Below are 11,875 nucleotides of genomic sequence, written 5' to 3'. Positions count from 1 at the left end.
TCTAAAAGAAGATGGTATAGAGGATAGAACTGAAAATGTTGCCTTAAAACATCAAAATGTATGAGGATACTTCAAAAAGCTCATGTAAAGATTCAGATTATATTTTAAATCCATTTTTCCATGAACTTCTTGAAATACCCTCGCATCTCTTCAGCACATTCTTTCTTTGCTGCCCAAACTTTTTCAGAAAGTCTTGCTGAGTTTTTTTCACACAAAGATGCTGTTACAGACTAAATGTTTGTGTTCTCTCCAAATTCATGTGTTGAAGCCCTAACCCCCAATGTGACTTTATTTGGAGATAGGGCCTTTATGGAAGTAGTTAAGGTTAAATGAGGTTATGAGGATAGGACCCCTACCCAATAGGATTAGTGCCCTGCTAAGAAGAAACATTAGAGAGCTCGCTCCCTCTCCCCTCTCCCCTCTTCCTTTGAGGACATAACAGGAAGGCAGGCAGGAAGAGAGCCCTCACCAGAAGCCGATCCTGCCAGACCTTAATCTGGGAGTTTCCAGCCTCCAGAACTGTGAGAAAGTAAATTTCTGTTGTTTAAGCCACCTGGTCTATGGTATTCTGGTACAGCAGCCTGAGCTAACACAGATGCTCATCTCATGTTTCAAGCTGGCAAAACTAGTAATCCTCGCATCATCTCTGACTTCTCTCCTTCCTCGGTAGAAATCAGTTGTCTCTGAATTCATAAGACAATCTTTACCTTCAAAGTCCTGTCTTTTCCAACATCATTTTGCTGACTGAATTTTAACTGAATTCTGGGCCCTTCCTTTTTACCTATCTGGCATAAGTTCAAAGGCCTCCAAGAGTCTCCTGCCCAAAGATTATCCTTACACTTAAACATGCACATGCACCTATGCACACCTGGAGATTATTCTTTTGCTTTCCTAAAAATTACAGATATTTCTGGGAAGGACAACTGTAAATGTGTCCCCTACTCCTCCAACTGCTTTTTTTCAAATATTTGATAAGTACTGATAGAGTTTGGATGTGCTGTCCCCGCCACAACTCATGTTGAAATCTGATCCCCATTGTGGCGGTGTTGTGAGCTGTTTGAGTCATGGTGGCAGATCTGCCATGAATGGGTTAATGCTCAGCCTGGGGAAGGGAGGCCTGAGCGAGACTTCGAGACTTCGCTCTATTAGTTCCTGTGAGAGCTGTTTCTTTAAACGACCCTGGCACCTCCTCTCTCACTCTCTCTCTCTTGCTTCCTCTCACCATGTGATCTGCTTGTACCCACCTGCTGTAGAAGCAGCCTGAGGCCTGCAGCAGATGCAGCTGCTCCAGAATCGTAAGCCAAATAAACCTCTGTTCTTTACAAATTACTCCATTTCAGATACTCTCTTATAGCAACACAAAATGGACTAATACAAGTACCTATCACTGGACTAGGAACCAGTCACTATGCTGGGCAGTTAGAGATGCCAATGTGGCCAATGTGCTTAAGACATTCCTGGTCTTTTAACTAGAGATGAAGGGAGACAACAAACCTAAGCACAGGTAACAAAACAACAAGACAATGTGATGAGGACTATGAAAGAGGGTGTGGAGGAGTGGGACCAGCACCTGGAGGTCACAGCTAGTGTCAAAAAATGATGGTTCGACAGAATGAACTGGAAGAGAAGGATTCTAAGCAGAGAAGGAAGCATGAAAGTGTGGTGTGTGTGTGTGGACAGCAAGAACTTAAGAATGATGCTTGTAAATGGAGTATTTGGGATAGTGGGGAGAAAGGCTGGAGATGAATCTGGAGAGACCATATGAGTTTCAGATTTGCATCCTAGAAAGATCTCAGTCGTGGTGGTGGGGAGGATGGGCTGAATAGGTCCAACTCACAGAGAATATCAGAAGGCAGACTGGAGACTAAGAAGACAAACTTCAAACACTTCAGACTTTTATCTTCCTCTGATCTTGCACTCTGCATTTATTCTCTAATGTGTGTTAGTTGGTCCTGGGAAAACCCTCTTGAAATATCTGGGTCCTCCAAGCAAATGCTATCCTATAACAAGCTTTCCTCTTTGGTTGCAAGATTAACCTTAATTAATTGAAACCTTTAATCCTTAAGTTATAAACAAGATGATACAAGATTTGACTGAATTCAGGTGCAGTTGCCATGTTTAGGTTGTAAATGTATGATTAAAGTTTTCTTTTTCTTTCTTTCTTTTTTTTCTTTTTTTGTGGCTGGCTGGTACCGGGATCCAAATGCTTGATCTTGGTGTTATCAGCACTACTCTCTACTGAGTGAGCTAACTGGCCAGCCTCTTTTTTCTTTACTGACATAATTTATAAGCAGTAAAATGCACAGATAAGAGTACAGTCCAAAGAGTGTTGGCAAATGTGTCATCCATGTAACCAAAACTCAGATCAAGAAACAGAATATTTTTATCGCTCCAGAGAATTCCCCACATTCTCCTCTCTAGTCAATACTTCCATGTACAGAGGCAACCACTGTTCTGATTTCTATCATTGTATATTAGTTTTGCCTTTTTAGGATTTCATATAAACGGAATCATAGAGTTTGTATTCTTTCATATCTAGATTTTTTGTACAAAATAATGTTTTTAATAGTCATCCACACTGGGTATATCAGTAATGTAATTTTTTTGTGTGTGGAATAATATTCCATTATGCACACAGTATCACAATCTGTTTAGTCATTCATCTGTTGATGGACATTTGGGTTATTTCCAGTTTGGGGCTCCTGTGAATAAAGCTGCTATGAACATTTTTGTATAAGTTTTGTGGACGTATGTTTCCATTTCTCTTGCGTATACTTAGAATTGTTGGGTCATAGGATAGGTGTATATTTACTTTTTAAAAAATTGCCAGTGTTTTCCAATGCGATTACTGTACAATTTTATTTTTATTTATTTATTTTTTTTACTGTACAATTTTATACATGGCAATCAATGCATGAGAATTCCAGTTGTTTTACATTTTCAGTAACATTTAATATTGTCAGTGTTTTAAATTTTAGCAATTATAATGGGTCTGTAATGGTATTTCATTGTAGCTTTAATTTGCATTTCCCAATGAATTAATGAGGTTGAGCACTTTTTCACGTGCTTATTGGTAATTTGTATTATCTTCTTTTCTGCAGTGTCTGAGACTTTTTTCCACTTTTACGTTTTTTTATTGATTTTTAAACATTGTATATATGTTTTGAATATGTCCTTTGTCAGATATATATATTGCAAATATTTTACATTATTTTAATGGTGTCAATAATCAGAAGGTTTTCATTTTGATGAGGTACAATTTATCCTTTTTTTATTGTGTGTGTATCCTAAGAAACTCTTGACTACCACATGGTATGAAGATACTCACCTTTATTTTCTTCTAGACATAGTTTTAGGTTTTATCTTTAGGACTATAATCCATCTTGAAATAATTTCTGTGTAATCTGTGAGGCAGAGGTCAAGGTCATTTTTTTTCAATGTAGATATATGGTTAATCCAGGTAAGATTTGATAAAACGATTTCCTTTCCCTCACTGAATTGCATTCATGTCTTTGTTGAAAAATCAATTGACTTTATATGTGTGAGTCTATTTCTGGACTCCTTATTCTGTTCCATTTAATTATTGTCTGTCTGAATATATATAGGAATAAACAAGCCAAAGTGTTTTTCCTATACTCTTAGCATCAATCAACACAGAAGACATTTGTGACCAAATGTGTGGGTTCCCCCCCTCCCCACGCCAAGCAATTCTCCAGCAGATACCAGCTGGTTGTCCTCCAATTCAACTCTAACACTATATACCTGGAGATAGTGTCAGATCGCCCAGGTTGAGGGCTCAGTCACCAAGACTGCCCCCTACTTCTGAAGCCAGTTGTAAGCCTGAGGTTATTTTACCTGTGCTTCTGACCAACTGGTTATAAATTGGAGTTTGCCACGACCCCCTCCTTAGAATTGATTAATTTGCTAGAGCAGCTCACAGAACACAGAAAAACACTTATGTTTACCAATTTATTATAAAGGATATTACAAAGGATACAGATGAATAGATACATAGGGCAAGGTATGGGGGAAGGAGTGTGTAGCCTCCATTCCCTCCCTGGGTGTGCCAACCTCCAGGAACCTCCCTGTGTTCAACTGTCTGGAAGCTCTACACACCCTTTCCTTCTGGGTTTTTATAGAAGCTTCATTACATAGGCATGATTGAAGCATGCACAACTGTGTAGAAATGTGATTGGATAAAAAGGGTATACGATTTAATACTAACAGACTAAGTGGGGAAACCCAGCAAAGCCTGTTTGTTCATATTCTTCTTGGTTCTCTGTGCAGCATTCCTTCCTCCCAGGTATGGGGCAGAACCCCTCCTAAAATAGGGGTCTTATTGCCTAAAATCAGACAATGTAGGTCAGAGCATTTCTTTATGGCCAGCTCCAAGACTGAAAGGTAGGGGAAGATCAGAGTCCTACTTTGGGAAGCCAGGAACTGTAGAGAAAAACCAATGTATACATACACATATATCACTGTCCTATTCCAATACCACACTATTGTAGTTACTAGAATTTTATAATAAGTCTTGAAGTAGGGTAGGGTAAGCCTTATAACTTTGTTCTTATTTTGTGAGATTGTTTTGGCTACATTCTATATATTTGGCTGCATTCTATACATTTCCATATACATTTTAGAGTCAGATTATCAATTACTAAAAAAAAAGAAAAGCCTGGTGGATTGTGATTGGAATTTCATTGAATGTATAAATCAGTTTGGGGAGAGTTGATATCTTAATAATATTGAGTTTCCTGGTCCATGACCATGGTGTATCTCTCCAATTATTTAGGTCTTCTTTAATATTTCTCAGCAATGCTTTGCAAATTTTAGTGTAGAGGCTTCTTGATCTTTTGTTATATTTATCCCTGGGTATTGATGCTACTATAAATGGCACTTTAAAAATATCATTTTCTACTTATTTGTTGCCAGTATACAGAAATACAGTTGATTTGTGCATATTGCCTTTATATCCTGCAACCTTCCTAAATCCACTGTTCTAGTAGCTTTTTTGTGTGTGTGAGGGACGGTTCCTTTAGATTTTCCACATACACGATCATGTCATCTGTGGGGAAAAAAGACAGTTGTACTTTTTCCTTTTCAATCTGTGTAACTTCTATTTCTTTTTCTTGCCTAAATGCATGAGCTAACATTTTTGATACAATGTCAAATAGGACTATAGTGGATTGAATTATGTCCCCCCAAACTCACTGAAGCTTGAATTGTGTCCCCCAAGTTTTATGTATTAGAAGCTTAGCCCCCACTGTGACTGTTAAGAGGGTGGAAAATCCTATTATGGTAGTTGAAAGGTGGAGCATTGAAGAGGTGATTGGATTGTAGGACTGTGCATGGATTAAAAATGGTGGTCAGGGCCATGGTTCTGAGGGCTTTAAAAGAAGAGGAGAGTCTGTCTCTTCTCTCTCTGCTTCCATCATCTTGCAATGTGAGACCCCTGGGACTTCACTAGATGTGTTCTCTGGACTTTGGACTTCCTAGCCTGTGAAACTGTAAGCAATAAATTTTGTTTTTCTTTATAAATCACCCAGTCCTGTGTATTTTGTCATAAGCAACAAAAACGGACTAATACAATGACGGATGTGAGTGAATACCTTGCAATGTTCTCAACCTTAGAGGGAAAGTGCTCCATATTTCACCATTAGGTATGGTGTTAAATAGAGGTTTCTCATAGATGTCCTTTATCAAATTGGGGGCATTTCCTTCTATTCCAATTATGGCAAGAGTTTTAGTCATGAACAGCTGCTGAATTTTACTAAATGCCTTCTTTGCATATGAGATGATGATATGATTTTTCTCTGTTATGCTGTTAATGTGATAAATTACATTGATCTTCAAATGCTAAAACAACCTTGCATTCCTGGGATAAACACAGAGCAGAAAGCAATGGTGAGATGGAGGCAGAGATTGGAGTGATGTGACCACAAGCCTTCCAGTGAGAGAGTCAGGTTCTGTTCCTTCTCCTGCCCCTGCCTGAGCCTCCTATCCTCTGCATGATCTCTGGCTCCCTCGAACCTCTCTTTTTGGGAGTTCTCAATCCTAACACTTCTAATCTTGACAACCATGGGTGCTTGAGTACTGCATTAATCTCATTCTTTGGGAGTAGGGAGAAGCAAATAGGTTATCTTACATAAACACAAAAATTTTATATTATTTACTATTATAAAGTACAAAATCTTTTTCATTTAGCTTTTGTTAACAAAAATCCTTTTTTAAATTCTTCATTTTTCTTGGAGCTTTGTGTATCTCTTAGTGCCAATTACTGAATGTTAGTGAGGATAATAGCTGTAGGAGCAGAAGAGATTTTTAGTCATCCCAAGCGATAGCCTCAAAATTGTTTGGGGGAACCTAATCCCTGATCCCAACATTTTTTTTTGAGGAGCGTTGCCTTTCCCATGACCAAGAGCAGAAAAATGTTGATTGACTAAGGGTCCCCATGTGTTGATTTCATAGGGCTTCCCATTATATTTTTTCCACATTGCAGAAAAGACCATGATAATTGAGCTGGTTAAATCTCATAGGGCTAATTCCCACTTACAGTAATTACTGAGTTGTCATGTTCACCTCTGCATCAGTCATATCAACATGGCATGACAGAAAGTACTTTGGAGACAGACAAAGCTAGGCTGGAAACCCAGCCCTGCTACCTCTTAGCTGTGTGGCCTTAGACAAATTACTGAAGCCCTCTGATCTTGATTTATTATTTGTAAAATGCCAAAAATGTCATTTACTTCACGGAGTTTAAGGAATAAATGAGATAATATATGATGTGCTGAGCAGGGTGCCTGCCCCAAACCAATAAATGTGGTTTCCTTTGGTATTTTCTGTCCTCTTCAATTTCTGTACTTGAATGTGTGTTTCTAGTATAAACCAGGAGTTTAATGTTCTTTATCGCTTTCATTTGATGACCACTCTTTTCTCAGAGGATGACACCTACATCTGCCAGCCATTTGCATGGATGAATGCCGAGAGGATACCACCCTTTGTGCCTGGGAGCACTCCCACAAGCAGAGGATTATGTAAAAGCACCAGGCCCAGTTTCTTTAATGAAACTCTGTCAAAAATGAGGGACTCCATTGTGTTTTGGTGGCATCGTCCATCACCTCTTTTTATTTTCCTACCTCAACAAGAACAAGTTCGTTAAACTGTGTTTCCATACCATTTACATCTGTAATTATACCAATGAGAGCAATAACCTTTTCTGGACATACAATTGCAACGAAAAACAGAAGCCACCTCCCTAGTCTGGATCCGACAGTATCTGAGGTTCCAGAGAGAACATAATTCCCCCATTTCCACACTGTGCTTCTCATAAATTACCATCTGTACTTCCAGCTCCTGAGGGATCATATCTCTAAGGCATGGTCTAGAGATCTGTCAGACTTCTCAATTGCCAATACCATTTATATGAGACAGATAGCCAGGAACAAAAATAACTCCTGAATTTTGCCTTTCAGTCCTTATAGGCCAGGTTTGGAAGGTCTGGCCTACTAAGGGGAAGGGAGGGAAGAGAGAAAGGGATTCTCCAACTGCAAGTTGACAGCATGAGGGGTCCCCCTGATAAGAGCAGGCCTCAGTGGGTGAGTGGGTGGGGGTGGGGGTCCTCAGACTCCACTCTGCTAATGAGTGCCACTCAGCAAGGCCTGATGGAGTTGGGGCAATCTGGGCCCATAAACTCCAAACCAATAAATAGAGTTCCATTCCAGACGAAGTCCTGCACTTTAGGAGAAACTGCTGGAAGCAACATCCAAATTGAGCAGGAGAAAAGGAAAAAGAAGGCCCAGATGAAAGTAGGGGAGGGAGCAGAAGAGGTAGATCCAGAAAATCCAAAGGCATTTCCCCCTCTGCGGAATTTGTAGAAACTTATTAAGTTTTTCTAACTGTAAGCATTTCAATTCTACCAATGTATCTAAAAATCTTCTAAAAAATACTTTCTCAATTTTCCAATGACTTAAAAAATTCCACACATTTTTCACATAAACAAAGAGTAGATTTGTATTTGCTTCTCTACCCACACTATGTATATAAAAGCTCTTTTGGCCAGAACAAGCTTATCATTGATTGTTATATATGTGTGTACACATTTTCATGCACAATTACTTATTTGCTTAATAGAAGCTTTCATATGAAGAAGATGATTCAAAAGAGAACCACAGGTTAAGTGGAGGCACCAACCAACTAGATTACATGAAAAGTTCTTGTACAATTGTTTACAAATGTTTACAAATGTTCTTTGTTTCTAGCAAGGACTAGACAAGGGAAAATAAGTTTATACGCAGAAATTCAGAGTGTGTCTCATGTAGTCTTAATACTGCCTTCTGATTTTTCTTACGAAATTGCCCCATATTATTTAGCTGTTCTATTATAATTTAACATATAGGCTTATTTCTTGACACCAACTAAATAGTGTACTTGTTAGAGTAAGGGCCATGTTTCTGTTTTTGTTTGCCTTTGTATGTCCCCAGGGCCTTGTACATATAGTGAATGTTCAAGTACAACAGTGAAGTGAACTATAGAGGATTTAGGTTGGGCATGTGGAAACTTCCTAAGGTGAAACATTTCTAACTGGTTAGTGACCTAAGCAAGGCCACGTAACCTCATTGTTGGAATAAACTGTTAGGCTGTCCTTGGGGTGGTTCACGTACTATCCGGTTTTGGGTAGTCTCTTCAGATTGTTCCTGTCCCTGTGTTCTGTGGAAAAACAAAATAATAAAAAGGCTGGACATCTTATCTGGAACTCCCCCTGGCCAACAGAATTAACTTTTGTTTGCTCCAGAGCTAAGAAATAAAAACAATGAATCTAGAATCTAGATCTTTTCACCAGATCTAGTTTCAGCAAACAAGTCAGTCTCCAGCCTGCCGCAGCCACCACACCCTTTCTAATTCAGAGAAGGGAACTAACGGGTTCTGCAATAGTTTTACGCTGCTTAAAAAATTAACAAAACCATTTAAAACTGCCTAAAATTCTCCTTATAAGTGTATCTGCACATACAACTTATTTAACACCTAAATCCAACTTAAAATATTGTTAGGAAAGCCAAACAAATATCCAATATTCAACCCAGTGTCACACAAACAAATTTTCATGAAACACTACTCCCATTGGATTGTTCATTGATTTTCACAAACAAAAGATTACATGGTCAAATACTTCTGGAAAATTCTGGATTAAACACAATTAAAATACAGGACTTCTCAGAGCCTTTAAAATGCTAATGACATTGTGAATTTCCAGGAAGGTGATATAATGCACCCTTTCTAAATTTATTTGACCAAAGAACTCCTTTTTCCTGCACCTGCAAAGAATGCTCTGTGGAACAATTTGGAAGCCTCCTCCACAGCCATCCCTTGCTTCCTCCTTGCTGTTAGAGGCCTGATTTGTTCTCTCTGCCCAGAGTGGCCATGTCCTTCTGTGGGGCCTGGGCGCCTCGTCACCTCCAGAGGATGAATATCGATTGGACCAAACCGAATACACTGGTCTTGTTCCTTTTGCCAAGCTATTGGGTTAAGCATGGGCATGTAATGCAAGTCTAACCAATAAAATTTGAGGGAAAATCTGCTGGGGGGGTTTCCTGGAGGATTTAATTCAAGCTTAAAAATGTAACCAAGACACAACATCCCCTTTTCTACCTCTGGATATCTGTACATGAGCTGGCAACTGTGGCAGCCATATGGGGACAACGAAGTGATCCACTTTCAGAGGCCACTGAAATGCCGAGGACCAACAAGAAGACAGAAAGAGCCAGGATCCTTAAGCACCAAATCAGCGACTTAACCAGCCCTGAAACTGCTCTTTACCTGGACTTCTTCTCTGGGAGATCATAAATGTCTTTATTCTAAAAATCCATTTTATTTGGGTTTTCTTTTTCTTTTTCTTTTTGCAGGTGGCCTTACAGGGATTGAACCCTGGACCATGGTGTTATCAGCACCACATTCTAACCACCTGAACTAACCAGACAGCCCTGGGGTTTCCAAAATTAGCAATCAAAAGCATCCAGATATGGGGTGTTTAACCGGTCAGAGTCTTACTTAATGCCATTGGCAAGAGTACAGAACATTCAAAGCATTGTGTTTGGAAACGTTTATTGTTAAAAAGCAGTAGCTGATTGCAAACTGTCTCCTACCACAATTACCAGGAACTGCAATCTTTATATTTAAATGAATGGCTGTAATATTGCCATTTTTTAGTACCTCTAAATCAGGATATTAAACATTTATTCCTTAGCAGCCATGACAGGCTGTGATGATAAACAATCATCAAAGCTCTGTAACAATGAGAGCCATAACTAACCACTGAAATCCCCAGAGCCTCTCGGGAAGCAGCACAGGCACAGCAGCCCCCAGCCCTGCACGGTTGTCTGTGCGTGTCCCGCACATCTGGGCCAACACTGTTCTCCCCTTTGCATTCAACAAATTTGCATCGAGTCCTTTCTGTGTTCAAGGCACTAGAAGATGTTCCCTGCTCTGTCCTCCAAGTCCTACCCCCTCTGTGAAAGTCCTTCATAAGCCTTGCCTCCATGAAGCCTCCTTAATTACTCCAGCCTCCACTGAGTGACCTTTCTGAAGAATTCATCCTAGATGCCCAGTCTGAATCATGTGGTTTGGTACTTAATTGTATACACCCTATATTTTTCTCTTATTAGTTCACATTTTCTCTGGACCCCCCTATTGAATGAAAGAAAAGGTGGAAGTGATAAGAGTGTTAGCTAAGTCAGTGGTTCTCAATTCTATCAGACCCAAATCCCCTTTTAAAGAAATATTTTTGTAATACCCCTTCATCTATAATGAAAATCATAGATAACTGGCCTGCACATATAATTTCAAAATACATAAATGCAATGCCCTAGCTGTACTATAAAAGAGAATAAAAGGAAAGTAACTTATGATAAGTAGTATCTATCTCATTATGTAAATGTTTGGCATTTATAAATGATTTGACTGCACTCAAAGCCACAGTAAATAGTGAGACGATTCAGACTGATGTGAGGGGTTGTATCGGCAACTCAAATGCCACAAGCCATGGTGCTATTAGGGATGTGACTTTCTCAAATGGTGAACAGCTTTTGGTACAGTTAAAAAAAAAAAAGCCAAAGTACAGCTTACCTTGATTATTACTAGCAATTCAGTATATATTAAAACTACGCAAAAAAGACTTTTTGTTTATATCTAAAGTGAGCTTGGTTCTAGATTTATATAAGAAATAGGTTTTTCACCTAATGAATGACAGAAGGAACATTGAAAATTGCAAAGGATGCGGGACAATTCTCCAAGATGGGGCACAGTCTCACACATTGTCACGTGCCCAGCAATCTGGCCCTTGCTCGCTATAGGCCAGCAGTACCCCCAGTCATCAGATGACCCCAAAAGTCCTCACAAACTTCTAGAGAGGGCCCTGGGGCATACTGGTTCTAGTGAGATCCACTGAGCTAAACCAAGGCCCACTGGAGACAGAATTATTACTGAGCAATCCAAAACTTGACCCTGAGCTTGAAAGACCCTGAGAGCCTGAGGTAAACCCCAGAATACCAATTTACTGGTGCGCTGCCCTGGTTCTCAAGGAGGTGCTGCAGACCAGTGAAAGGCGGCGGCAAGTCTAACTGGGGGAGGAAGGTGGTCTGCTCACCCTCATGTGTTTCTTTGGTTCCATTTCCCAGTTGGGTCCCCATGTAGACTTCTGTGTGAGCGAAGGTTTCCTCCATTTTAAGAAGTGTTAAATATGTTTTGACAGCTTTGTTCAGGTTTATAATTGCCTTTCGGAGAGAGGATGTGTTTACCTCCTCACTACATCATTGCAGAAGTAAACATCCCATTTGGTTCTTTTTTATAGTTTCTACTTCTCTGTGGGGGCTGCCTATATGGA

This window comes from Cynocephalus volans, chromosome 5 (assembly GCF_027409185.1).
Source record: "Cynocephalus volans isolate mCynVol1 chromosome 5, mCynVol1.pri, whole genome shotgun sequence".
Classification (NCBI taxonomy): Eukaryota; Metazoa; Chordata; class Mammalia; order Dermoptera; family Cynocephalidae; genus Cynocephalus; species Cynocephalus volans.
This window is presented reverse-complemented; position numbering follows the sequence as displayed.